Here is a 23,505-nt window from a genome sequence, read left to right on the forward strand (position 1 = left end):
ATAGCTACTTTGTGGTCAGTTTTTGCATTGGTTTCTCACGAGCCAGAAAACAAATATATTCTCTGCGGTGGTGAATTCCTCTATTTGTCCGTTAGCTCAAGTTTGCTTATTAGATATTTTTAAATGTTCTAAATACTATTAAATTTGGTCTCCTCAATCAGTTTCTAAGAGAGATATCTTAGAATATCTTTTTGTAATTGTAGGTTTGTCACTTTTTCTTTTAAATTATGTCAATTTTTGCAATATGTCAATATTTTGAAGTTCTTTCGTTTAGCCACTAACAGGCTGAAGATCTATTTTGGAATCCTCATTCTACCCTCAATGTCTAACTTCTATTTCACGTTTTCTTTCTCCATATCCTTTTGCTGCATTCTGGCTAATTTTCCCAGTTTACTTGTTCTTTCTTTAGCTATATCTAATTTAATTTTAACCTAACCACTGGGTTTTTCATTTCAGTGGTTCTATTTTCACTTCCTGCAGTTCCTTTTTTTGCTATTTTTAAAAACTAGTTTTTTTCTCACATCTATCAGTATTTTTATTCCATATTACTTTGTTCATTTTAAGTATACATACAGATCTTTTAGATTTACTATATTATTTCCAATTTAACAGAGGAGGGCAGATAAATTTCCTAGCATGAAGGTTCATTTGCTTATGTACTTTGTAATTTTTTCCCTAGTAAACTCCATTTTGGCAGAATTTTTTTTTTCACATTTCCTTTCTGTTTGAGAATGGGAAGAGGGAACCATAACCCCTTTGTTATGAAAATGTTCCCTCAAAGTAGTTTTACTTTTGATCCTATTTGAACCCTGTCCTGTTGTTTCAATCTTCTTGGGCTAATTTTATTTTTGGATTTTCAACAAGGGCTTCTTGTCATGCAGGTTTTTTTTACATCCATGCATCGCAAAGGCATGGGTTTTTGTCATCTCATGGATGACTTTCTCTCCACCTCCTCTGCCTGCTACTAAATTATCTGGACAGACAGCAAACTTCCTCACCTCTGATGGCTGTATCCATAATGCATTTATATGGTAGTGAGTTCCCTGTTAGTGGAGAGATATGGTAGAAGGATTTGTTAGGAGCTGGAGTCAATCATGATCCAATGCTAAGCATCCATGATAATCTCTGCTTTTATTTGTTACATCTTTCAAAGCTTATCCACATCCACTGTCTCAGTTAACAACGAGATGCCAGTAATTCCATGGTCTTTAAGCTTCAAGCCTTAAATTTCAGATTCCTAGTAAACAACAGGAGAACAGCCTCCTGAGGCATGCTCAGAAGACACAAAGACTTGTAGATACCTCTTCAGTGCTTGGGACACACTCCGTCTTTTCAAACCCATGGGTAGCTGTCGCATATGCCCATTTCCTGTGGTCTTCTAGCTTTGGGCTGGACTGGCCCTGCTGTTTTGTGTGAAGTGGCAGCAACATCCACCAATACTTTGGTGGTTAATTATGGTTCCTTGATCTCAGCCACAGAAATTGTCAAAACTTTAGCTCCATCTTCACATTCTGCTGAGAAAAAGTTTGAAATTCAGTCTGGCAGAAAGGGCAGTGAAACTTGCAGGTTGACGTGTAAACTGTAGCCCTAACCCAGGGGAAAAAATGTTATTGGTTTGTTCACACTCCAACACTTTCCAAAGTTCCTTAAGCAAGGAACACACACATACACACACGCACACACACTGGCTCATAAATAAAAATAGAACATATGAATTATTAAAAGAAGGGGAACCCAAACTATAGCTCCTGAGGCTATTACTGTGTGGGGTATGAAAACTAGTAGCAGGTTGGGTCTTTCCAAAGGTGGCCTTGATGGTATCTGTCATCGCTGTTTTTCTCTTCTGCAATGTGACCTTCACGCTCATCGGGAAGTGGAGTTTCTCCACCTGTTTATTAGTTTTCTAAGGCTGCTGTAACAAATTACCACAAATTGAAAGGCTTAAAGCAATAGAAATTTATTTTCTCATAATTCTGGAGACCACAAGTCCTAAATCAAGGTGCCTGCAGGGTTGGTTCTTTCTGGGGATTCAGAGAAGATGTTCCCTGCCTCTCCTAGCTTCTGGTGGCTGCTGGCAATCCTTAGTGTTTCTTGGCTTGGCAGTACATCACCCCCATCCCTGCCTCTATCACCACACGAGTTTCTTCCCTGCATCTCTGTCTCTGTGTCTCTCCTCTTACACAGGATGCCAGTCATTGGATTAGGGCCCACCCCAATCCAATATGACCTCATCTTCACTATGTACATTAGTAAAGACCCTAGAAGATAAGTTTACATTCCTGAGATTCTGCATGGATATGAATTTGGGGGAACACTGTTGAACCCAGTTCAACCCTCTTGAGTCCAGCCAGACCTTGTCTTTGCTTCAACTATTAGAATATTGTAGATGTGACTCTGTGCTAATTTCAAGCTAGATTCTGCTTTCTGCGTCATGGAATGTTTGGTCTTGGACATCTTCTATTGGAACCCTACCTTCATGCTGTGAGAAGTACATACCACTCAGAGAGGCCATGTGTGGAGGGGCTCAGGTGGAGCTCCAGTTGAGCTACCAGCCATATATATTCGGTGAACTATCTTGTACATCCAGTCTGGTGATGCTTTCATATGACTGTGGCCACAGCTGACATCTGACGGCAACTACATGAGAGGTTATTTCATTTCTTAAGTATGCCAAGCTTATCTCAACCTTGAGGCCATGGAGCTAACTAACTTTTTTGGCCAAATGACTTTTCCCTCAAGCATTCACTTGGGTGGCTCCTTCTCTTCAGGTCTGACCCCCTCAAAGTAGCTCCTTTATCATATAACTTCATTTTCTTTTCACATAGTATTATTGGTATTTTCTTGCTTACCTAGTTGTTTCCTTGTTTTTTATTCTAAGTCTCCTCTGATTACCCTAAAATTTAAGCTCCATACAGGAGAGACCTGCCTGTCTTGTTCACTGCTGTATTCCCAGCTTCAAAATACTGCCTGATACATAGCTGGCTCTCATTCGGTAACTGTAAAATGAATGAATAAAAAATGACAGCATGCATTTTAAAATTGGAAGGGTTTTGGAGTCAAGCAGATGAGTTCAAATCTTTTTTTTTTTTAAGATTATTTATTTATTTATTTATTTATGAGAGAGAGAGAGAGCATGAGCAACGGGGAGGAACAAGCAGACTCCCCTCTGAGCAGGAAGCCAGGGTATGGGGCCTGATCCTGGGACCCCAAGATGATGAGCTGAGTCAAAGGCAGATATTAACCAACTGAGCCACCCCAGCACCCAGGGTTCAAATCTTAGCTATAGTATTTAGTAGTGTCTTTACACAAGTTACTTAACTTATAGGGGCTCAGTGTCCTTTTCTATAAAATAGGAATAAAATATCATCTCAAAGTGGTGTTTGTAATTATTTGATAAAATAATTTATGTGTATTGTGTACAAATATTAGCTGAAAACTCAGCTATTTATTTATATTTTAAAATATACAATTACTTAATCTTATTAGAACTTGATTTTTTAAATTATAAGTTCCCTGTGTCAGAACTATCATCTCAGAACATATGAAATGACAGGGCAGCAAGGGTGTAGTAAGGGGTCTTCAGCTACCACTTGTATGCCAACAGACAGAGAAGCATTTCCTTTTATCATCAGCGTGGACGTCTTGTTGGGTAGTGATTGATATTAGCTCCAGTCAAGAGCTTGGCCTATGCTTTGGAATCTGGTTCTGCCACTTCTTTGCCTGTAACCAGGGCAAGTTCTCTCCATGGCACAGTTTTCTCATCTGTAAAATGAGGGCAATCATAATAGCTATTTTGTAGAGTTGATGATAGAATCAAACGATCTGATTCAGATGAAGCTATAACCTAGAACAGCACCTGGCACACAGGAAGGGTCACACAAATAGCAAGATTGGTTATAACCTCTATGCATGCTGACATTCTCTGAGATGCCCTTGTTCATAGCTTAGTAGAAAGTAGGTTCCTTTTCTCTTTTTCCTGATGACACAGTTTTTAGAGCCTCTGCCTATCTACGCTAGGTCTGACCTGCTCTTAGGTACAAAGGGCTTGGCCCCGCCACTCTGAATTTGACAAATTTTGCGAGGCGAGCTCATGCTTTCCTGCATGGATATGACATGCAGCCATTTCTACTATGGAATCTTGTTGCCTTGCTATTCTACTTGGGAAAGAGAATCTAGCAAATCCTCTGTACTTTCCCCTCTTTCCTTAAACTACCTAAGGTTTTATGGTGTTCCTTGTGCCTTAGGCCATTGTTATGGGCTAAATAATGGGCCCAGCAAAGTTCATATGTAAAAACACTAACTCCCAGTACATTAGAAGGTGACTGTATTTGGAGATAGAGTTTTTAAAGGACATCTAAGTTCAAATGAGATCATTACGGTAGAATCTAGTCCAAAATGACTGGTATCCTTATTAGAAGAGTAAATTAGGACACCACAGAGGGAAAAACCAGCCACATACAAGCCAAGAAGAGAGGCCTCAGAGGAAATGAACCCTACCAACACCTTGATCTTGGACTTCTGGCTTCTAGAATCATGAGAAAATAATTTTCTGTTGCTTAAGCACTCTGTGGTATTTGTTATGACAGCCAAAAAACCTAGTCAAAAAGTCAATGCAGCCAGCTCTCAGGGTGTCCAGCTAGGAGGCTCTTTTCTTAGAGGTCCTCATCAATACCAAAGCTTTGTGTCCTCTCTGATGTTCTCCCTTTACCCTCATCTGGGAACACTCATCTGCAACCTGCAACCATACCTCTATGGCATAACTCACCACACCTTTCTCTATCTCAGAAAATCTGATCATGGTCTGTGCCTCCCACAACACAGACTTTGCAATTTGAAGCAAAAAAAAAAAAAAAGAAAGAAAGAAGGAAAGAAAAAAGAAAAGAAAAGAGAAGAGGTAAGGGACTAAAAACAAAGTATGTGGGATGCCAGAGAGAGGAGAAAACTTATGACACCTGTTGTATATGAAGATCCTAGTGTAAATCTGACACAGACTAAATGCTTTGCAGGTCCGAAAGGCTAGTACGGTATCATCATTGTCAGAAGCAGCAGCACCACCACATAGGCTGCTAACAACCTGATGTAGGCAACTCCCTCTACGGGAAGTTTACCACTCCTACATCCTCATCATACTCTCTTTCCCTAGAGCCTCTCAGAATTCCTCCTTGCTTCCTTATATGCTCAGATGCTGGACCTGCCTCAGAAAACCAGCTCCTGATAAGATTTAGCAAATGTTTGGAAAATGAGAATTTGAATGAGCTGTAATAACTCCAAATTCAAAGCACATCCTACCTTTGAAACTCCGCAGAAGTTTCTAAGGCATGTGAGTTTCCCAGCCCAGAAGACAAATGGTGTGCAGAAATGCCACATGAGGCATGAGCATGGGCTCCTGCTTCCTGCTCTCAGAAAGGTGGATTATATTTGGTGTGCAGTCACTTGTTCATTTTTCTCCATCATCTTGAAGCACAATCACCAAGTTCTAAAAGACATATGAGTCCATAAGTCCCACATCTTGCAAAATGGCTACCATCACTCTCCTGTTTTTCACACTGCCTTACAAATAGCCCCCATTTATCTGTGGCTCCCATGCCACACAGCTTTCTCCTCCCCATTACTGCTTTGCGTTCTTGTCAAATAGACTTCAGTGAGGCCATCGTTTTGGGATACACTTTATCAAAATAATTATGCGAAGAGCTGGAATAGAGGAGCCAAAGTGAGAAAGCTGAAGTTTCAAGGCTTTAGAAATACAGGGAGGAAGACAGGACTTATCTAAAACTAATCTTCAGGCCATCTTCTGCCAGATTCCCAGCCCCATGGTGGTTTTATCTTGGTTAGTTTTTTTGTTTTCCTTTTCCCAGCAGATAAGCATGACAGAGCTCATCCTTGCCCTTGGTCCCCAGATGACGTCCACAGATTTGTCATTTGCAGGAAACATTGCAAGTCAGTGGGTGCACTCCACTTTGATGCTGTTACAGTTCTTGGAACAGAGGCATCTGCTGGGTGTAGAAAAAAACTGTCAGCCTGTGCTTTTTCTAAATCATTAAAACACCATTGGCATTTTGACAAATTGGCACTGATCATCAGGCTCAGCAACTGGGAGCAATCTGTTTTGCAGACTGAGAGAAACAGCTGTAAAACTCTGGCACAAATCTGTTCTATTGTGCTCAAATACATTTAGGTAGAGAGGCAGATTGGTGAAGTAGAAAAGGTATGGTCTTGAGAGCTTTGGGTCTAGGTTTGAATCCTGACTCCTCTGCCCACTGGCTGTGAGTGGTGAGCAAGCTACTTAAGAATTTTCTCATCTGTAAAATGGGGAAATAAGTAAAATTCTTGCAGAGTTGTTGTAATGATTAGAGATAATACATTTTTTGAGAAAATAACTTTTTAAGTGTCTAGTGCAAGGCTGGTGCATCATAAATGGTTTCTAGGGGGAAGGTAGTGAGGCTAACACAACAGTGGCATTAGTTATGGTTGTGGTGATAGAGGCAATAATAGCAGTGGTTGTTGGGTAAGTATTATCAGTGGCTGTTGTTGTAATAATAATAATAATAATAATAATAATAATAATAATAAAAGTGTAAAAGTGCTGATTTGGTTATGAGCCAGGAGACTTGGATTATACTCATGATAAAGCTGATAGAATGAAAGGGAGATTGAGAATCAAAGACCTAGTATCTAGTCCCAGTAGTTTCTCTACATTTTGTGAGTAGGTATAGGATTATAGAAAATTGGAAGATCGTATGGTCCTCTTTAAATCTTCATTTAGATGCCCTTCTCTTACCTGCAACAATATGTAAATGAAATAGCAAATGTTTCTTCCTCATTCTGTGTTGATTAAGTGTTAATAAAAATAATGGCAATGCATGCTAACTTATATTGAGTATGTGCCATGTATCAGGCACATTTTAATTTTACATATATTGCTTCATTAAATTCTTGCAAGTACTATATGAGTAATGCCTTAATTTTATTCCTATGGTTTGGTATTGAGACACAAAGAAATTGTATCTTACCCAGGGTCACAGAGCTAATGGTAGAATCAGAATTAGATCTCAGACCTGCCTCCAAACCTTGCATCTTAAACTTCTGTAATATACTATGAGCTTTAATGAAATCTGTCACAACCTGGAGGTTAGGTCACATACTTTGTGTAATAGAGATTTCTCTTTCTGTACAACCTGGTTTATAATCTATCCACAGCAAGTTAGCATAACTGAGATACTAAGACATAAGGAGATAGGAATTGTTTTTGTTTACTCAGCCACGCAACTAATCAACCAACAGGCAACCCATATCTATTTAATATGTGGTTCTTAAAATGAGACTTGTTTTCAAGGGTTAGTGAACAGTCCAACCATTTGGAGGAGAGTGTTAGTTTGAGAAGTAGTGAAAGATTATCTTGGAGAAGTTATGATGGGACATGATAGTGAAAGACAGAATGTCAGACTGAGTCTGAACTATAGACAATGAGGAGTTGGACATCTGAGTGGCCATGGCACCTCACTTTTCTCCTTTAGAGCACACTCACTCTTTATGGGGATTATAAACTTACCTATTTCATTATCTCATAAGCTCTTCAAGACTGTAACAATATCAGAGTTTTCCTGACCAATCCAGGCAACTATGTGTGTCTTCCAACAGGGATTCTCAGGCCAGTTCAATCACCTGCCTGTAATATGAACCCAGCCTATCTCTGAGAACAGATTTAATCTGAGAGGCTGGAGTAGGTTAAGAATCTGAAATCAATCCTCATATATCTGCCATGGGATTCCCATCTTTTTCTAGAAAGAAAAAGATGGTTCTATTTTCTTTGGGGGAGGGGGGATTCTAAGTCCATAAGTACTGGTTTACAGTGATTTCCAGTGTCCTTTTAATCTGATGCTCCATGGGGACAAGGCTTGGACCTAATTACTCTAGGATGCTCACCAATGTACTGTCTCACCACTGCTCTTGAGTATGAGAGCTGGCATTAAATTCTAGGATGGCAGTTATTTTAATAAGAACTTTGAGATCATTTTACTGTTCTTTGGTCTTTATTGCTGTTTATAGGAACTCTGCAGTCAATCTAATTATAATTCTTTCTTGGATAATCTTTCTTTTTCTCTTAGTGTTTTTAAGGTTCAGAAGTTTTACTGTGATGTGCCAGACTATGAGGTGGCTATATTTTCTCTTCTCAGAACTTAGTGTGTGTTTCAAACTACCTTTGTTTATTTTAGAAAAATTCTCAGCCATTATCCCTTTATATATTGCTTCTCTCTCATATTTTCTATTCTTTATATTCACTCTTTATATTTATATTCTTTATATTCACTCTTTCTGAAATTTCTATTACAAGTACTCTTAAACGTTCTTATGTCCTCATTTAAAAATGAGTCATAATTTTATCTCTCTGTGACATAATCTACTTTATTTCCTGAGGTTTATCTTCCAGCTTATTGATTCTTTTTGCAGCTGTATCTAATCTTTTACTTAAATCCAGCATGCTGTTTTCAATTTTAATGACTATACTTTTTGTTCTTCAAAGTTTATTTTTTGCTTATTGTTCAAATATGCATATTATTTTCTGCATACTCCTTCTTTTTAAAAGATTTTTGAAATTTATTCATGAAAGACACAAAGAGAGGCAGAGAACATGCGAGGGAGAAGCAGCCTCCCTGCAGGGAGCCTGATGCAGGACTTGATCCCAAGAACTCAGAATCACAACCTGAACCAAAGGCACTTAACCACTGAGCCACCCAGGCATACCATACTCTATTTTTTTGTTTGTTTATTTATTTATTTTTTATTTTTAAAATTTTTAATAATAAATTTACTTTTTATTGGTGTTCAATTTGCCAACATATAGAATAACACCCAGTGCTCATCCCGTCAAGTGCCCCCCTCAGTGCCCGTCACCCATTCACCCCCACCCCCCGCCCTCTTCCCCTTCCACCACCCCTAGTTCGTTTCCCAGAGTTAGGAGTCTTTATGTTCTGTCTCCCTTTCTGATATTTCCTACCCATTTCTTCTCCCTTCCCTTCTATTCCCTTTCACTATTATTTATATTCCCCAGATGAATGAGAACATATAATGTTTGTCCTTCTCCGATTGACTCATTTCACTCAGCATAATACCCTCCAGTTCCACCCACGTTGAAGCAAATGGTGGGTATTTGTCATTTCTAATGGCTGAGTAATATTTATTTTTAAAGATTTTATCTATTTATTCATGAGAGACACACACAGAGAGAGACAGAGACACAGGCAGAGGGAGAAGCAGGCTCCATGCAAGGAGCCCAACATGGGACTCGATCCCCGGTCTCCAAGATCAAGCCCTGGGTTGAAGGCGGCACTAAACCACTGAGCCACGGGGGCTGCCCCCATACTCTTTATTTTTAATATGATTTCTGTTTTATCATTTTTGTCTCTACATATTATCTTTTTATTTTCTTGCCAGCTTGTTTTCTTTTTTCCATGTTGTGTTAATTCTTTTTATTACCTGCTGAATTCCCTATTTCCCTTTGATTTTTAATTTGCAATTGAATAGGGAACTCATGTTCAGAATTTTTCCCCCCTGTGGTAGGTCCATGTGTCCTGGAAGTATTCTTGCAGAGTGGTTTTAAATTTTTAGCTGTTAAGATCCTTGTAGTCACACTAATTCCAAAACAAATTTTGCCTCTATTTCCTATTTGGGTGTTTTCTGAATTATGATAATAATAAGAATTCAGGTCATCTACCATGTGTGCTTCAGGCTCAACATTTCTTTTTTTAAAAAATATTTATTTTTATTTTAGGAAGAAATAGAGTGTGCAGCCAGAAAGAGGGGGAGAAGGAGAGGAAGAGAATCTCAAGCAGACTCCTCCCCACTGAACATGGAGCCTGACGTGGGGCTTAATCCCACAACCCTGGGATCATGACCTGAGCCAAAACCAAGAGTCGGACACTTAACCAACTGAGCCACCCAGGAGCCACAGGCTCAATATTTCTATTTCTTATGGTGATTTTGTTTTCTCACCTACAGTTATATAGAAACTTCTGTGAGCTGGAGACTGATGTTTTATCTCCTTTTCATGGATGCTTTTCATCTTCCTTTTTATAGAATAGTATTCAAAGCCCCTAGCCTTATGCATGGGGCTCAATCTAACTGGGGGTCTCAATTGCAGCTCAATCTCTCTCTCTCTCTCTCTCTCTCTCTCTCTCTGTCTCTCTCTCTTTCTCCAAAGTCAAGTATCTTGCCCTTGTGTATTGTAAAAATCTCAATCAGTAGTTCATATGACCTATATATTAGACCAGTAATCCTGTGACCTGTACAGCATTCTCTCTTACTTAACACTTTTGCTTAATTTCCTTTGTTTCTAGCACCTAGGTATTTCCTTTGATTCCTTTAGAGTACAAAATAAGGTCAAGCACATGGCTGGTATGAGAGAGAAAGTATATATGTTTAAAAGACTATGTATTCATTTTTTTTCTAGTTTTAATGTAGCTAGTATTCGTAGCACTAGAAAAGTCCTGCAACATGAGTTCAGTCTGACCTATTGTCAGAAGTTGCCGTCTCCCAACATCATGGATTCTTCATTTTCACATAGAGCCAAGATTGAAAAAAAATATGTAGATAACTTCAGAATTGCTTCCATAGCATCCCTCTGATTTTGAGGCACTGGTCAAGAAACAGAACCACTGCGTTGGATAAATTTTTACTCCCATGTTACATTTGTTTAACCAAGTAGAGTCATGGTAAGGATGCACTCCATCTCAGTTATAATGATTAAATTTGAGTTGCAGCCACACTACACTTACCTTTTATCTGTAGAGCCAGTACCTACCATTATGGTTGACAAATGATAATAATAATTAACATTTACCAAGCTCTGATCTATGTGCCAGGCACTGCTATTAGCACCTCATATACCACTTTGCCTTTTCAACAAAGAACTGAGGTGCAAAGAGGTTAAATAACTTGCTGATGGTCTAAGTAATGAACTACGATTCAAATCCAGACATCGCAATGGATGCACACCTCCAGTGAACGCCTAAATAGCCATTAGATGAACAGAACTATATTGAAGGCATTATTATTACTATTGTCATTGCCATATTTGAAGAAGATGAATGCATTTCAGAGAGAGAGCCTCACTGACTGTGAGTAATGGGAAATTGATGGGCAAGGAACATAGGGGCGGAAAGCATGTTAAGGAAGCTGCGCAGCAACATGCCTGGGCCCCAAAACTTATATTCTAATTGTAGCAAATTGCTTTTTCCTTTCACACATGGCTCAAACACAGTACTCATGCAATTAATCACTGCATAATCTTGTCTTTGAAATTTAGTTTTTCTCCTTCTGAACTCTTCAAGCCTTACTTAGCATTGCAGATAAAAGATTAAAAATAAAGCTAATTAAAAAAAAACACAAAAACTATCTTTGGTAACACCATATAGACACAGTGCTCTGTATAGTGGAGAGAACATATTCTTTATTTTTTAAAGACTTTTAATTAAATTCAATTTGCCAACATGTAGTATAACACCCAGTGCTCACCTCATCCTGTGCCCTTCTTAATGGAGAACATATTTTTTAAAAAGTCAGACAGGTATGGAGTCAAATCCAAGCTCCACTGCTTACTGTGCCTCAGTTCTCCCAAATGTAAAACTGAGAGAACATACAACTAACAGGGTTGTTATGAACTGGGGAAGGGGTTATAAGACAATATTTCTGAACCTTGATGGTGGAAAGATGACACACTGGACAGCATTTCTTCTCTTTTGCCCCACTGTGTAAGCCTGGGCTTGTCTTTGGGACTAGGTGTCCCTCTGTGTGGATGGGGACCACTACAGAGAAGTGCGGTCAAGTAGTTAAGAGCACTGACTACAGAGCCAATAGACCTGGTTAAATCCTGCTCTGCTACTTTCTGGCTGTTGATGTCAGATGAGTTATCCAGTCTCTCTGTGCCTCAATGCCCTCATCTATCAAATGGAAGCAAAAGTAGACAATAACCTCTTATGATTGTTATAAGGATTTTTAGAAAATATTTTATTATTTACTCATTAGAGACACAGAGAGAAAGGCAGAGACATAGGCAGAGGGAGAAGCAGGCTCCAGGCAGGGAGCCTGACATGGGACTCGATCCCAGGACCCCAGGATCATGCCCTAAGCCAAAGGCAGACGCTTAACCGCTGAGCCACCCAGGCGTCCCTGGTTGTTATAAGGATTAAATGGGCTAATATTTGCACAGCACAGTGCCTAGCACTCAGTAGGTGTTATGCAGGTCTGCTAAATACATACATACATACATACATACATGAATACACAAATAATTTAGTCATTCATAGGTAAAAGCAAATGATGAGTTTCAAATGCATATACTTTAGACTGGATGGTCAAAATTTGTTTAATAATTATAGGGCTGTCTTCATCATGGGTAATATACCTCCAGCAAGTTCCTTTTACCTTTTAAAAAAATCTTCTGTTTCCTCCTGTGAGGCTCTGAGGATGAGGAGAAAGAGAAGGGGGCTGAAATTGTAAACATAGGACTTTTAAAAGAGAATTTTTGTCTGAGTGGATAAATAAGCCCCCATGGCATGGTGACCTCATGCTTGCTGTGCTTTGGGGCTTTAAAGAGGATCCTGCATCTACTCTGGTAGTGAGGTGTGTGTGGCAATGTGCAAAGTGGTTGAGAGGCTAGACCATGAGACGTGATTGAGGCAGCCAACATGAACAAACTTAAGTTCAGAAAGCAGCCTGGAGTGAGGCGAGGGGGAAGTAAATGGGTTTTTTTTTTTTTTAACATAAAGCAGTCTTTGGAAACCTCAGAAATGCCTGGGAAATGCCCTGGCTTTCCAGCAAGTTCAGGATGAGTGCTTACATTATTTGGTTATCTACAAATGAAGGCTTACTCTGAAGTTTCATAATGAAGGATATACAATGTCTATTCTTAAAGCAGCCAGCAGTGCCTAACACACCTTCTTCCCCTTATTTTCCTGAATTTTTTGTGGACTAAAGTATGCCCAAGGCACCCCACAATTAGAACCAAGAGGGAGACAGACAGCTTCTACAGCTCTGCTCCCAGGCACAGAGTGGTTTCTGTAGCTTTGCTCAGCAAGTCAGGATCAGCTGCCTCTCCTGGCTAGTCTTTATCACACCCAGAGCTATATGACCCAAGGACACCTGTTCCCTGATAACCAAGCAGATGCAGGAAAGCAGTGTCTTTTGTCGGGATGCTGAGCAGAAGCTCTCTCACTGAGTATTGGACAGCCCTGACAACCGATGCCAAGGGGACTTCATCAGCAAGTGAGAGTATGGAATTATCTGGGTTTCCAGACAGTGACTTGGCAGGTGCTAGTTCCCCAGTAGGGGTCATGCTTATCTAAGCATTTCTTGCAAAAGAAGAAAAAAGTCTCTTCCCTCTTCCAGACAAATGACTCTGAATAATTGTTCTGATTCATTTCCTCTGGCTGGCAGGTGTAGCTCTGTCTTCTTTTGATGGAGTTGACAGCTTGTGAGCCTGTGAGCCTGTGGCCTACCTCTCCGAGTTGTTCCAGACACCAGCTCTTCCTGTCCTTTTGCTAACAAGTGTCACAATCTGTACTGCCTTTGACAAGGCCTGTGGGTTGCATTATTCGGCTGGCACCAGGGAGTTTGTTGGATCTTGATTCAGCTCATGGTGGACCCCAGGACCTAGGGCAATGCTTCCTGAAGCGTGATATTTGCACAATAGTTAATACATGACATGGTTTTCCATGGTGTGAGGTTCGAACATTTTAGTAGTAAAAAGATACCAAGATGCTGTTTTTCATTCAGTTAGGAGTTTTACTCAAAACATTTAAGGATAAAAGTGAGTCAATTTAAAGAATACTAACAATATAATAGTTCTGGAACAACATGGGTGTGGGGAAAGGCACAAAGGTGATATATGAATGAATAAATTTTAGACAAATGTGACTCAGCAAGGATGCTGCACTATGTATACATGTGGGGAATTTACCCATTTATCTATTCATTCAACAGCTTTTTTGAATACCTCCTGTGCTAGGCTGTTGCAGAGATGGGGATTGAACAGGGATCCTGACCCATGGCTGGGCTGCATAAGCATTAGTAAATTGTTTGGGGATTGGGTGAGTGGTATTTACCATGACAAACTGGTAGGGTCAGGTGTTTGGTAGTTCTGAGAAAGATATGGTATCTGAGAATACCTAAAAATATCCTAAAATAGGACGACATAAGAGGCTGGTCTGTACAGAATGTGGATATCTTCAGATAGATATCACCATGGATGGCTCCTGGAGCTCAAACTGAGTCACAGGGCAAAGCCAATCCAGTAAGAGCCTCTGAGGGACTGGACAGATTTGCATGAGGGCTGCTTCCAATGAGCAAGGGAAGAAGGAACTTGGTGTATGGGTGTGCCCCTTTCCCCTAAGATGGTGTAGGACACCAGTCCTTTTAACTGGCTCTGCCTGAAGGATAGATTGTACAACTCTAAAGGGCGCCAGTCTCATCTCAGGCATTGTCTATTTGCACCCAAATTGTGCCAATTTCCAGAAGATGATAGTAAACTGTCTCATTCTATGTAAATCCTCATATTATGACCATTTTCCAGTAGCTGGATGTAGAGTATCTTAAGGAAGAGGTGCCTCTGGCAAACCCCAAGCTATTTCACACTGGGTATCTGGTTCCTTTTGATCTGGATTTTGCCTACCATCAAAATTCTTGGCCCATTTTTTTCTCATGGCTCTACCTTGCCCTTCTGGCATTGATTTTTTTGAGGTTTTAGGAAGTGATTTAGTAACAGGCTACTTTCTCCACCTGAGAGATGGGCAAAAAAGTCAGATAGACAGAGATTAAAATATCACCCTTATTACTAATGAAGATGAGTAAAATGGACCAAGCCTGGGGCAAAATGGTCTTGCTAATTAACCCTGAGTAAGACATGCTTATTCATCCTGACACTGGCACAAATTCTTCACACTCACATGCCTCTCCTGATAGGGGCAGCAGAGAGCAGATGAAAATATGCACATGGGCAGATCCTGAATAGCAGAAATAGGGAGGGTCTGGAAACTCCATAATAAGTCATTTTGCTTTCTGTGGGAAAAAAGGCCAGGAATGTTACTCGGATGTCCCTACTCTACAGAGTGATGTGCAGATTCAATGCAATCCCTATCAAAATTCCAATTGCATGTTTAATAGAAATAGAAAAGATAGTCCTAAAATGTGCATGGAATCACAAAAGACTCTGAATACGCAAAACATCTTGAGAAAAAAGAACGCTGGAGTCATTACATTTCCTGATTTCAAGCCATAGTAATCCAAACAGTATGGTACTGGCATCAAAACAGACACATAGATCAGTGGAACAGAATCGAGAGCCCGGACATAAACCCATGCATACACATATGGTGAATTAATTTATGACAAAGGCACTCAGAATGCACAATGGGGAAAGGACAGTCTCTTCAATAAATGGCATTGGGTAAACTGGATGTCCACATGCCAAAGAATGAAACAGGATCCCTAAGTTACACCATATACAAAAATCAGCTCAAAATGGATTTAGGTCTTGAATGTAAGACCTTGAAGCCATAAAACTCCTAAAAGAAAACATTAGGGGTCAGCTCCTTGATATTGGTCTTGGGAATATTTGGATTTGATACCAAAAATAAAGGCAACAGAAGCAAGAAGCAACAGGTAGGCCTATATCAAATTATATTTACCTTTTATAATTAACATTTTCTTAATACAAAGAAGAAGCAAAAGTTTTTGCTTCAAAATTATGTCCTGGCTTTCATTCATCAAGTAGCCCCTCGCAGAAGAATATCCAGACTGTCAGGGGAGAGAGAGTGAGAATATAAGAGAAGAAGAGACGGCACAGCCATGTCCCCCAGGTGTTTACAGTTGACCCTGCTAGCCAAGTGAACAACATAATATTTCTAACTAGAATTGTATGTTGAAATAGCCTTTTCAATGATTCCTTTTTGCCCTTCACTGTCTCTTTTCAACAAGGGCAACGTATTGAGCAGAAGAGAGATGCCCCTTACACTTCTGTTTCCTAACGGTGGGAGATGTCCCCTCCTTCTACATCTAGGTGTGTGTGATGAGGCGCAAACTCCTAGATGCCCCATGGGACGTCCTGCCTGACCTTCCAATGTTTCAGTGTTTCCCTCCTATGGGAGTGGGAGAGGAGAATGGGGCAGATCAGAGTCCAGAATCCTTGCTCTCCCCACGCAAAGCCGGTACCTCTGTCCCCTAAACAGCAAGGGACTGCATGCAGCTGTATTTCTAAGAGAGCAAGCATGAGGGATTCAGTTGAAAGCTTTTCTGGGAGATGGTGAGACACAGAGGAGGGCAGCCGGCACGGGCCAGGAGAAGGCACCAATCCAGAGACTATTCTTTTTTTCTGTGTCTGCACCCTTCGCTAAACAGCATTAGACTTACCGTGTCTCTGGACAGCCTCAGTGCTGTGCTCAGGCAACTAGAAACTCTCCAAAATTATCCCTCAATATCTGCTTCAGATTCAGTGGAAAGAAAAACCAGGGTCACTGACAATTTTGGGGAGGCATCAGGACACTGAGAAGCCATGCGCATGCTCTCCTCAAATGAAAGAGGATGAAGGCAGGACCTAAATTTTCTTCCTCTTTCACTCTACCACGTTTTTCAGCTGTCGATGTACTCTGCTTCCTTTCTCTTTGCTGACTCTCCACTCCCCTCCCTTTCCTTCTCTAGTCTTTTTATCTGGTGTGATTTTTCTTCTCCCTTGACTTTTCCACATTTTAAACCACCATTAAAACAAAACAAAAAATAAAGCTGACAAAAGAGCAGATAAATATTGTTTTATAACCTAACCTCTGAGCCTCTAACAGTATTAGCATAATATCTTTCCCTAGAGAGACCGTCATTTTGAGAAAACAGCTTGAGCTGGCAGCAAACTCAATAAATTCCGTGCTTCCCGAGCGGTACGTGACCTCACAAATCCAAAAATGGCCTTTCTTTGTCTCTTTCCATTAAGAGAGGTGAGCAGTTCTCTCCCCAGAGTCCATGGTAGTGGAATTCAGGGTTGAATCAAATCCACCAACAGTTGGATGATCCTAGGGGTTATCGGTTCTCAGAGAAGGCTCCACAGAAATCAAGCTCACCACAGACTTTTATTAGAAAGTAATCATAGGGGATCCCTGGGTGGCTCAGCGGTTTAGCATCTCCTTCACCCCAGGGCGTGATCCTGGAGTCTTGGGATCAAGTCCCGCATCGGGGTCCCTGCATGGAGCCTGCTTCTCCCTCTGCCTGTGTCTCTGCTTCTCTCTCTCTGTATCTCTCATGAATAAATAAATAAAATCTTTTAAAAAGAAAGAAAGAAAGAAAGAAAGAAAGAAAGAAAGAAAGAAAGAAAGAAAGAAAGAAAGAAAGTAATCATAAACTTTTTTTCTCTTCTCAGGACAAAGGCTATTTGAGGGGGAGGATTCAGGTTGTTTATGAGAGATGTTACTGGGAACAACTGTCCCTGGTTAACAGTGGGGAGTTTGACCTTTACTGCCTCTCAAAGCTTCAGGCCAACTACCTCTCTGTGGACAGGCTGAGCAATAAGTCCAGCAGGCATGGGGTTCTGGCAGCCTTAAGAAAAGCCTCCAGAAAAAAAAAAAAAAGAAAGAAAAGAAAAGCCTCCAGAATGAAGAACAGCAGAGGGCCATTCTAACAATGGCTTAATGCCTTCCCAACTTAAGGAATCCTAAATGGCGCCATGCAATCGGGTTTAGGGTACCCGCACTGGATCTGGAATCCAGAAGGTGTGGAGTCCTTTTCTGCATCACTGCCCTGTTGGCTCGTACTTTTGTTCACTGACTTAGGCAATGCTTTTGGATCCCCACTCTATGCAAAGACTATCCGAATTTTTTGGACAGCATTGCTTTAAATTTAAAGAAATTTCTCAACATTTAGCACACACCACGTTTTTCTGGGGAGATTTTTAATGATGCAGATTTCTTTTCACAAATACTAGGGATTTTAATTCAGAAAAACCTGAGGGAGGTCCTAAGCTCACATCTGTTACAGGCACCTCTGACTTTACCCCTTTCTCAATTCTAACGATTTTGAGTTTTTAAGAATCTAATTTCCCATTGTGTTAAAATCCTTTTTACCTATGCCTCTTCCTCTTCTAAAAGCCTTGTATTATCACGAGTACCGTGTCTCATTTATTTTTATATTTCTGTATTATCTTGTATATAGTAGGTACTTAAAGTTGGCTGCATGGAATTGTGCCTAACACAACAGAAAGAAGACAAATTGCAGCATCAATGCCCAGAAACTTCTCATGGTGCCTAAGCTTGGTGAACCCAGAGAAATTCATACGAAAGATGGGGCCCACTAGAATACTGAACATGAAGGAAAATCTTACACGCAAACACTTCACTAGGGAGCATTGTCTCAAGGGAGTAAGGGAAATGGGGCTGTGTGGCAAGGAAGGAGAACAGAGCTGGCCACAGCTTTTTAAGGGGCCAAGAGGTTACTTGGTTTCCAAGGTCGTGCTCAGAGACTGCCTAAAATTACTGTGTCTCCAAATAGCCAGGGAGAAGAATTTTCTACTGGATTCCATCTCACAATTAGCCAAACATGCCTATCATTGGCTGAATTGTGACCCCTCCCCTGCCACTTAAATTCATCGGTTGCAGTCCTAACCCCAAGTACCTCAAAATGACTGTATTTGGAGATAAGGCCTCTAAAGGGTGATTAAGTTAAAATGGGATTATTAGGGTGGCCCTAATCCAGTATGACTGGTATACTTACAAGAGGAGATTAGGACACAGACACACACACAGAGCAGAGACCATATAAAGACACAGGAAGAAGGCAGCCATCTACAAGCCAAGGAGAGAAGAATCAGAAGAAACAGCCAGCTAATACCTTGATCAAAACTTCTAGCCTCCAAAAGTGTGAGAAAATAAATTTATGGTGCTTAAGCCACCGTATCAGTGGTCCTTTGTTACAACAGCCCTAGCAATCTAACATAATGCCCACAGGTATCAACTCCCCTACAAAGGAGGGAGCAGCAGAGGTATCAATGGAAGGAGGTACAGAGCATGGGAAAGGCCTGTGAGCACTTGAAAATCAGAGAACACACCTCCCGTCTGCCCGCCTGAGGGGCCTACCCAGGTGAGCCTGTGTGCACACAAGCACTTGGGAGTTGCTCAGTGGGAATGAGGGTGAAACAGGGAAAGCATGCATGGTGTCCTTGCCAGGCTTGAGGCAAGGAGTTATCAGGCCATGCCTGTGAGTGATGTAAGGGCTGGGAACAGCTGGTCTGTCGGCAGGGCAGGCAAAGCACAGTGAAGGCGAAGACTGAGTTCAGCAAAGATCAAACCTTTTCCTCTGTGGTTTCCAAAAATGCAGTTCATCCTGGTGACCTTCCTGTAACGTCATTAGGCACATGCGATAGAAAACCATGCCTTAGCCAGTGCAAAGATGCACACAGGCAGGGTTCCACTTGCGACTTGCTCTTATAATTTTCCAGGAAATGGGACAATTGACAAATTTATTTTCACCACTAGATGTCACCCTAGTGCCACCCAGGCTTCCACTTTCGCTAGGGCTGTGTTAGGCACTGGGGCAAAGAGGGTCTGGCAGGGCAGGTCCTGTGGAGGCCTGCAGAAGTTTGGGGCAGGGTAAACGACCAAGGATGAGGAGTTAAGGGGAAGGGGAAACGGATAGACTTCTGGATTTGGAGCACACAGTTCTGGAGTACTTTACCGTAGTGTTTCTCAACTTCAGCTGCACATCAGAAACTTCTGAAAAGCCTTAAAAAAAAAAAAAAAAAAAACCAACCTGAAGCCTGGGTCTCACTCTCAAGACCCTCTGTGTAATGAGATGGGTGTAAAAGCCCTCTAGGTATTTTTAAGAGCCAGGATTAAGATTGAGAACCACTGCTGCAGGCTATTATAGTGAATCCTGATATCGCATGTAAAGCAAATATTCATCAATTGAATCATTACTGAAATGTACTCTGGGAACCTGCTTTTATGAGCAAAACAGAATAGAGGGAAGTCTGTGGAATTGACCCCCATACCATTACATTTTCCTATGTTTGAATTCAACTTGAAAGATACCTATTAAGTAGTCATTTTATGTCACATCCTGTATGGATTGCATAACGTAGTACGTTATAGCTCTGAAGAGTGCCAGTGGGGGAGGCAAATTACTATAGATTCCATCTGCTGCCTGTGTAGGTGTCAGCTCTGGAAAGCTAGGGTTATGGAAGAGAACCATAGAAGGCAGTTACAAAATGGAAACTGTAAAGAAAAGAGGTGACCAGGTACACGTGATCTTTTTTGACATGTGTTCTCTGAAGGATGCTCAAACTTCCAATGGCCATCACACTAGGAAAGCCTGGGATGCAATACAAAGAGTAACGATGCTTCTGACGCTACAAAGAACTATTACAAGGACTAACTAGAAGAATAATGATGATGTAGTCACTGTGGACTCCTCCTGTTACCTGCTACTAAGGAGCCCAGGCACCTTCAAAGTGCTAGCTTGCTTGAAGTCTAAAACACCCAGGCAAGAGGAAGGGATGGACATATCCTTATTTTTGGGGAATGAAGTATTGAGGGAGATCTGCCAGCCTGTTCTACATGCTTTGCAACATTTCCTTGGATCTCATTTTCTTGGCCTTCCACTTCTAAGTCCTCACCCTTAATTTCTTTTTCTAGATCATCTGCATCTAAACAGGTTTAGCAGAAACTGCAAGCTAATGCCCTAAAACTGAGCACAATGAGCAATGAGCATCCTGCATTATGAGTACTGCACTCCTCTCCAGGTTTATTATGACGAGCCCCCCCCACACACACACACACTACTGTGACCAGCACCCATTCATTCCCTCTCCCATCTATAGAAAGAAAAGACTAGAAATTTGACAATGATTGCCTCAACTAACTGAAATTTGTTAGAATATGGAGTCATTCTTTTCAGGGGAGAAAAGCTGAATTTTTTTTTCCTCTTCCCTCTCCTCTTTATGGCATTTACTCCCCACCAAAGTCAACCTGGGGGGTGTTCTGGAAGGACCATTTATAAAGCCTGCATATGGAGATGCCTGGTGGCTCAGTGGTTGAGCATCTGCCTTTGGCTCAGGGCGTGATCGCTGGGTTCTGGGATCGAGCCCCACATCGGGCTCCCTGCAGGGAGCCTGCTTCTCCCTCTGCCTGTGTCTCTACCTCTCTCTCTGTGTTTCTCATGAATAAATAAATAAAATATTTTTTAAAAAGCCTGCATGTGCCTGTAAGATGGAAGCCCAGCATCCCCTTGTCCTGTGGACAGCTGCTGGAGCAGTGGCTTTCCCGTCTTCCCCGTTGTGTCTGTTTTATTCGCCAGCTTTGTTGAGGTGTAATTGACAAATTGGAATTGTACATATTTAAGGTCTATAACTTGACATTTTGATATATGTATATATGTATACATTGTGAAATGATGCCCGCAATCAAGCTAATTAGCACATCCATCACCATACATAGCTATCATTTTCTTCTCTTCTCTTCCCTCTCTCCCTCCTCTCTTCCTTCCTTCCATTTGTGTGTTGTGTGGTGAGAACCCTTAAGATCTACCCTTTTAACAAATTTCAGGTATGTGATACAGTATTGTTAACTATCGTCACCATGCTGTACATTAGATCTCCAGAAGTTATCCATCCTACAGAAGCGAAACTTTGTGCCCTTGACCAACATCTCCCTGTTTCCCTCCTCTGTGTAAATTTGAGTAAGGGGAAAAGAAAGAAATGGATTGGTAGCAGGGGGACGAGAACAGCCGGTAGAAGAGCAGCCTGAGTCCTCACTTCCTGGTGTGGGTCACGTGGAAATCAAGACTTGGCCAGAGCTGAGCCTGTCTTGCCAGCAACCCCTCCTTCCCACCTGCACAGATCCTGACCAACAGGTGAAACTTGTAGTAATAAGTACTCTGGAGTGCATCCCCTGGGGCAGGTGTTTGGTCAAGTCAAAAGGTTCTCCCACATCCAGGAATCATGCGCTGGGGAGTCCTAGGGACTTGCAGAAGCTCTGAAATATGCAACTCAGTGGAAGTCCACCATAGCCAGGGAAGAACCGTCAACCGTAGCTACCAAGAAAAAAATGATTTTGCCACTTTCCTCTAATTCCTCCTTTGAGATCCTGATCTTGGGGAGGTTCAAAGCATCCAAAGAAAGGGGGAAGATGTATGAAGGAGAAGCAAAAGCAAAAAGGTCCAGTCCCCAGTGTGCAAGGCAGGTCTGGGCTGGTGGAAAGGGGAGATACTTTGAATTGGATTTAAGAATAAGATTTTAAATCTGGGGGACCTGGGATGGACATTTTAACATCAGCAAGGGTCTGGAAAGCTGTGAGATCTTCAGGAAAGGAGCAGGAAAGGAAGAACCAATAGCACTTGTTTGAAAACTGAAGGGCAAAAGATAATCTCTTGTAACCCACCAAGTACAGGCATATCTCATTTATTGTGCTTCACATAAATTGCATTTTTTAAAGATTAAAGGTGTGTGACAACCTCACCTCAAGCAAATCTATTGGTGCCATTTTTCGGACTGTATTTGCTCACTTTGTGTCTCTGTGTCACATTTTTGGTAATTCTCACAGTATTTCAAACTTTTATTTCAAACATTTTTTGTTATTATTATTGTATTTGTTATGGCGATCTGTGATCAAAATCTTTGATGTTACTATTGTAACTGTTTAGGGGTGCCATGAATAGTGTTCATATACAATAGTGAACTTAATTGATAAATGTTGTGTGTGTTCTAACTGTTCCACTAACCAGTTGTTTGCCCTTCTCTCTCCCTCTCCTTGGGTCCTTATTCCCTGAGACACAACAATATTGAAATCAAAAGCTAGAAATGATTAAGCTTAGTGAGGAAGGCATGTCAAAAGCTGAGACAGGATGAAAGCGAGGCCTCTTGAGCCAGTTAGCCAGGTTGTGAATGCAAAGGAAGAGTTTTTGAAGGAAAGTAAAAGTGATCCTCTAGTGAACACACAAATGATAAGAAAGCGGAACAACCTTATTGCTGCTATAGAGAAAGTTTGAGTGTCTGGATTGAAGATCAAACCAGCCACAATATTCCCTTAAGCCAAAGCCTAGCCCAGAGCAAGGCCCCAATTCTCTTCAAATCTGTGAAGGCTGAGAGAGGGGAGGAACCCGCAGAAAAGTCTGAAGCTAGCACTAGTTAGTTCATGAGGTTTAAGGAAAGAAGCTGTCTCCATGACATACAAGTGGAAAGTAAAGCAGCAAGTGCTGGTATAGAAGCGGCAGCAAGTGACCCAGGAGATCAAGCTAAGATCATTAAGGTGGCTACATTAAACAACAGATTTCAATGTAGTAGAACAGCTTTATTTTGGAAGAAGACGTCATCTAAGACTTTCAGAGCTAAAGAGGAGAAGTCGATGCCTGGCTTTGAAACTTCAAAGGGCACACTGATTCTCTTGTTAGGGGTTAAAGCATCTAGTGACTTTAAGTTGAAGTAGCCAATGCTTATCTATCATTCTGAAAATCCTAGAGCCTTCAGGATTAGGCTAAATCTGC

General features: G+C 41.1%; 2 long non-coding RNA genes across 2 annotated transcripts in view; both read right to left on the bottom strand.

The window, feature by feature from the left end:
- Positions 1 to 1,112: 1,112 nt before the first annotated feature.
- On the bottom strand, positions 1,113 to 5,748 carry LOC140642946 (uncharacterized). Its single transcript, XR_012039321.1, has 2 exons — positions 5,290 to 5,748; positions 1,113 to 1,511 (listed from the first exon to the last, which is right to left on the bottom strand). It is a non-coding gene; the product is annotated as an uncharacterized lncRNA (long non-coding RNA).
- Positions 5,749 to 5,771: 23 nt separating this feature from the next.
- LOC140642947 (uncharacterized) overlaps positions 5,772 to 23,505 on the bottom strand; it is an 81,196-nt gene continuing 63,462 nt past the window's right edge. Inside the window, exon 4 of the long non-coding RNA XR_012039322.1 lies at positions 5,772 to 5,993. This is a non-coding gene — a long non-coding RNA (uncharacterized lncRNA). The remainder of the gene's footprint in view (positions 5,994 to 23,505) is intronic.

This window comes from Canis lupus, chromosome 11, assembly GCF_048164855.1.
Source record: "Canis lupus baileyi chromosome 11, mCanLup2.hap1, whole genome shotgun sequence".
NCBI lineage: Eukaryota > Metazoa > Chordata > Mammalia > Carnivora > Canidae > Canis > Canis lupus.